Genomic DNA, 5,336 nt, shown 5'->3' on the forward strand with positions numbered 1-5,336 from the left:
GGGGTTGTTGGACACTGCCATCGCCAGCGCACACAGTACAGATGACCATCTGTTGATTATGGTCACACTGACCAAGTTCGGACAAAAGGATGAGGCACCGGTGGCACTGGACTTCATTGACATGCAGCACGTGACCGCATTGACCATCCATGCCGGATGCATGGTAAAGGCAAAGGACCCCAACACCCACATGTTGTGGTCCAGGTACGGCCTACAAAACCTTGTAGGGTGGGCGGGACGCTTGTTTACCACACTATCCATCCACGAAGCAACCAACTTCCAGAGCACTTTGGACAACAAGGCAAGGCCATGGACCTGAAACGCCCCATCCTGGCCTTATTCAAGTCTGGCCAACTGAGATTTGTGCAGCTGTACACGGTGTCACCACACGTCCACATGAAAATATCCTGCAAACACCCAGTGAGTGGAGCAATAGCAACATGTGGCCTTGCCCACCACCAAACCCAGAAAGCCATGCATTCCAGGGCATTGTCCTACATGGACCACATGGATGACCTCAGGTTCAAAATGGAGAACATGGGCCAGCTCAAGATCAGGATTGAGCAGGTCGTGTACCTAGGGAAGGAAGACACCCTTCCCCAAGTCATTGTCCCTGCAGACTTTTTAGTCCCTGCAGCCCTTGATCTGCTTCTCCGGTCCCAGCCTGTGGTCCTGCCATTTGTTGATAGGCAAGGGGTGGGGGGCTGGTAAAGGTGTTGGCAGAAACGACGGGTCACCTCACCACTGTCCTGAGGAACTGTTTTGACAGAAACAAGGGGATGGAGGCTATGCTGCCTCCTGGAAGGCCTACCAGGCTGAACTGGCCATGGAGGAGCTAGTCTATGGACCTCCACTGTCCCCCTTGGACTACCAGTACAGTGCTTCCTTGGGGACGTGCTCGGTGAACCCCAAAAGCCTCATCCACTATCGGGGGTTCCTGGGTTTGGCTCCCTTCAACAGTACCTCTGTGGGAGACGGACCTCCACCACTGGGAAACTGGACAAGAGATGAATTGCTTAAAGCCAACATCAAGCGGGTCTTCCCCCTGACCGAGACCTTAGGCGCAGCGCCGTCACTTGTTGGTGTGGAATTGTTCACCGTCCTCCTGGGAGACCTGTGGAAAGCGCCAAAGGAATTAATTCCATTTTGAGGAATGAGGTCTCTGACCAAGCCTGACGGTGGATCCTGAAGGGCTCCATGACTATGGAGGGAGTGGTGGACCAACTGGCCACTCGGGATGCCTTTCCATTCCCAATGACGTTTGGGAGGGCAAGAAAAATGGCGGAGAACGCCGGCCACGATGTGGCCACCTGCCTTCTGCTGTGACTAGGGCTTAGTGGTCACATACGTGGACAGCACTTTTTAGCTCTTATGTCCACAATTGTGTTCACTGCTGAATTGGTGGTGTTACGGACACGTATGGGGGTACTTACACTGCCATCTGGTGGTGTCAGAAGTTTATAACACACTACGGTCAAAATTCAAAATGGCGGCGAACACAAGGGAAGATTCAAGTGGTAGCTCCATACACAAACGTCGACCAGGTAAGAAGTTCTGTCATATTTCATGGCTTATTCTGATTTAGATATTTATAAAAGCCTTGTATATTTGTCATGACATGCAAATTTGAAAAAAAAGTGTAAAACTAGCAACTTTGTAGGTCGCTAAACATGAAGTACACGTAAGTGTACTTATGGACTGAGGCTCCTCGAAACAGCTAATATGCTTGTAAACATGCACACACGTAAAATGGGAAAAAAGCTAGCTCTGATGCAGCTAAAAGCTGTACATGGTCCCAATGAAATAAATAACAATTAAATCACTAAATACATACATACATACTTAAATTAGTTGTGTTGAAAATGTTAGTAAAAATGTAATATGCTAGTAAAAATGTGCACATGTAAATTAGCTTGCATATTATCCCATTGGAATAAATAACAAATTAATAATGCAAACCTACATACATAAATGAAATTAATTTGTATTTGATTTTATCATGTTTTTATTTCCAGAGCGTTTTTCTCTGCAAAGAGCATTGGAGCTACTTGGGTTAATTGATGGAAACAACTCAGATTTGGACGTGTCTGACAACGATGATCCTATCCTGGATGGCAATTACCAACCATCACCACAGGAGGAAAGCAGCAGTGAGCACAGTAGTGATGATGAGGACCCCATTCCTGAGCCCACTGACCACAGTGCAGATAATGGTTAGCCAAGACCCAGTAGATATTTGTTTATTTTATGCAGTTAGGGCCTTAGGGCTATGTGAAGGATTGGAAGCAAAATGCTTATTTACAAAACTTGTTGACAGGTTCATGGACAGGGACAGAGACAGGTACAGGCACAGGTACAGGTTCATCCCGCACTCTCAGACGTCGCCGTCAAAGTCAAGAGATTGAGGCTGATAGCTCAGAAGATGACTTGGAAGAGCCAACACCAAGACCAAGCCAAACAAAAAAAAGAAAAAGGGAGACTGAACAAGGTAATTGTTATTAGTTTTGGCCTTCACAACTTGAGGGTAAATCTTCAAATTTCATATAAACTTCCACACAGATTCAAGTATTTTATGCACCAATACACCTCAATTGCTTACATGGGTAAAAATGTAACTTCCTACAATAAATACTATTTTTATTCTGATTCTGGTTGTGCAGGACGTGGACTACGCTGGAAGGCTACTCCATTGACGCCAAACCTGGCAGAGTATCTGTCACACCCTGGCTCTGGGACTCTATATGTTGAGCCAGGGTGTGTGCATTCTATGTGTTCGTTTTCTATGTTGGGTATTCTAAGTTGTTCTATGTCTATGTTTGCCTGTGTGACTCCCAATCAGAGGCAACGAGTGTCAGCTGTCGGCTGGTTGTCTCTGATTGGGAGCCATATTTAAACTGTATGTTTTCCCTTGGGTGTTGTGGGTTTTTGTTCCGTGTCGGTATGTTTAACCGTGGACTTCACGAATCGTGTTTTGTTTGTATTTAGAAACTTTAATTAAATAAAGTCATGTTTGTTTCACACGCTGCGCCTTGGTCTACTTCGCTACAAGACGATCGTGACAGAAAAACCCACCTTAAAAGGACCAAGCAGCGTGTCCAGGAATCGGCAGCCTGGACGTGGGAAAAGATTTTGGACGGGCAGGGGTCCTGGACCTGGGAGGAGATCCTGGCCGGGATGGATCGCCGGCCATGGAGTGAGACAATTGAGAGGCGACGGAGAGAGGAGCAACGGCGTAAGCAGTGTCAGCGTTGGACAGTCGAGAGGCAACCCAAAAATTTTTTTAGGGGGGGGCACACGCCATGGGCGGCTGGGCAGCAGGAGGCTGCCACAGGGCGATTTGGAGAGGAGGCCACCGGGTTTGGGGGGCCAGAAGGCAGGTTCGCGGAGCCTGGATGGAGAGCGGAACCAACTTCCCGTGCTCAGGCATGGCAGCATGGGACGGGGCAGGTTCCGCGGTATGCGGAGCGGCGTACTGTGCCACGAGTAGTCCGGCATAGTCCTGTACGACCACCCCGCACGTGTCGTGCGAAGGTGGGTATGCAGCCAGGACGGAGTGTGCCGGCTCAACGCTCGTGGTCTCCAATGCCTCTCCGCGGTCCCGGATTTCCTGCTCCAGTGTCACGTGCTGTTATGCCAGTACGGGTACACAGCCCTGTACGTCCTGTGCGGATGCCACACACAGAGCGTGTGAGGGTAGGCATTCAGCCAGGACGGGTGGTGGCCGCTCTTCAATCCAGGTCTCCTATCCGTCTCCACAGCCCGGTTCGGCCTGTTCCTGCTCCACGCACCAAGCCTACGGGGTGCGTCGCCAGCCCAGCCCGGCCTGTCCCTGCTCCACGCACCAAGCCTACGGTGTGCGTCGACGGCCCTGCCCGGCCTGTTCCTGCTCCACGCACCAAACCTACGGTGTGCGTCGCCAGCCCAGCCCGGCCTGTTCCTGCTCCACGCACCAAACCTACGGTGTGCGTCGCCAGCCCGGCCTGTTCCTGCTCCACGCACCAAACCTACGGTGTGCGTCGCCAGCCCAGCCCGGCCTGTCCCTGCTCCACGCACCAAGCCTACGGGGTGCGTCGCCAGCCCAGCCCGGCCTGTCCCTGCTCCACGCACCAAACCTACGGTGTGCGTCGCCAGCCCGGCCCGGCCTGTTCCTGCCACTCGCACCAAACCTACGGTGCGCGTCGCCAGCCCGGCCCGGCCTGTTCCTGCCACTCGCACCAAGCCAGGGGTGCGAGTCACCAGCCCGGCCCGGTCTGTTCCTGCCACTCGCACCAAGCCAGGGGTGCGAGTCGCCAGCCTGGTCCAGCCTGTTCCTGCCACTCGCACCAAGCCAGGGGTGCGAGTCGTCAGCCTGGTTCAGCCCGTTCCTGCCACTCGCACCAAGCCAGGGGTGCGAGTCGTCAGCCTGGTAAGACCGGTCAGCTGCTCCACAACGGAGCGTAAGCAATCCGCTCCGTCAATGTCCAGTCCAGATCCAGCCAGCGGGGTCAGACCGGACCAGGGGCGCTACGGGGGTATTATGGAGGGGTGGTGGTCAAGGCCGGAGCCGGAGCCGCCTCCGAGGAGGAATGCCCACCCAGCCCTCCCCTGTTTGGGGTTTTGTTTAGACGCGGTCGCAGTCCGCGCCTTTAGGGGGGGGGTACTGTCACACCCTGGCTCTGGGACTCTATATGTTGAGCCAGGGTGTGTGCATTCTATGTGTTCGTTTTCTATGTTGGGTATTCTAAGTTGTTCTATGTCTATGTTTGCCTGTGTGACTCCCAATCAGAGGCAACGAGTGTCAGCTGTCGGCTGGTTGTCTCTGATTGGGAGCCATATTTAAACTGTATGTTTTCCCTTGGGTGTTGTGGGTTTTTGTTCCGTGTCGGTATGTTTAACCGTGGACTTTACGAATCGTGTTTTGTTTGTATTTAGAAACTTTAATTAAATAAAGTCATGTTTGTTTCAACACGCTGCGCCTTGGTCTACTTCGCTACAAGACGATCGTGACAGTATCAGCATCAGGACGAAACTGATCTAGACAGACATGGCTGGACCCCACTAGACTATTTTGAACAGTACATAGATAGAGATTTGATGATGACGATTGCAGAATGCTCTAATATGTCACTGTATAAGAGTGGGGGAGCCACTTAACATGACAGTAGATGAGGTTTACCACTTTTTTGGTGCCTGTATTTTGATGTCCTGCATCCGATACCCAACCATTAGGATGTACTGGTCCAAAGCCTTGAAAATCACTGCCATCACTGACAAATTCACACGTGCCAGATTCTTCAAACTGAGGGGAGCAATAAAAGTGGTTATTGATCATGATGTGCCAGAAGACCTGAGAATGT

At 51.5% G+C, this 5,336-nt stretch overlaps 1 long non-coding RNA gene across 1 annotated transcript; it reads left to right on the plus strand.

The window, feature by feature from the left end:
• Positions 1 to 1,201: 1,201 nt before the first annotated feature.
• Positions 1,202 to 2,480, plus strand: LOC121580653. Its single transcript, XR_006661742.1, has 3 exons — positions 1,202 to 1,544; positions 2,016 to 2,213; positions 2,318 to 2,480. It is a non-coding gene; the product is annotated as an uncharacterized LOC121580653 (long non-coding RNA).
• The last annotated feature ends 2,856 nt before the right edge of the window (positions 2,481 to 5,336 follow it).

The sequence above is a fragment of the Coregonus clupeaformis genome, chromosome 14 (assembly GCF_020615455.1).
Source record: "Coregonus clupeaformis isolate EN_2021a chromosome 14, ASM2061545v1, whole genome shotgun sequence".
In the NCBI taxonomy this organism is placed as follows: Eukaryota; Metazoa; Chordata; class Actinopteri; order Salmoniformes; family Salmonidae; genus Coregonus; species Coregonus clupeaformis.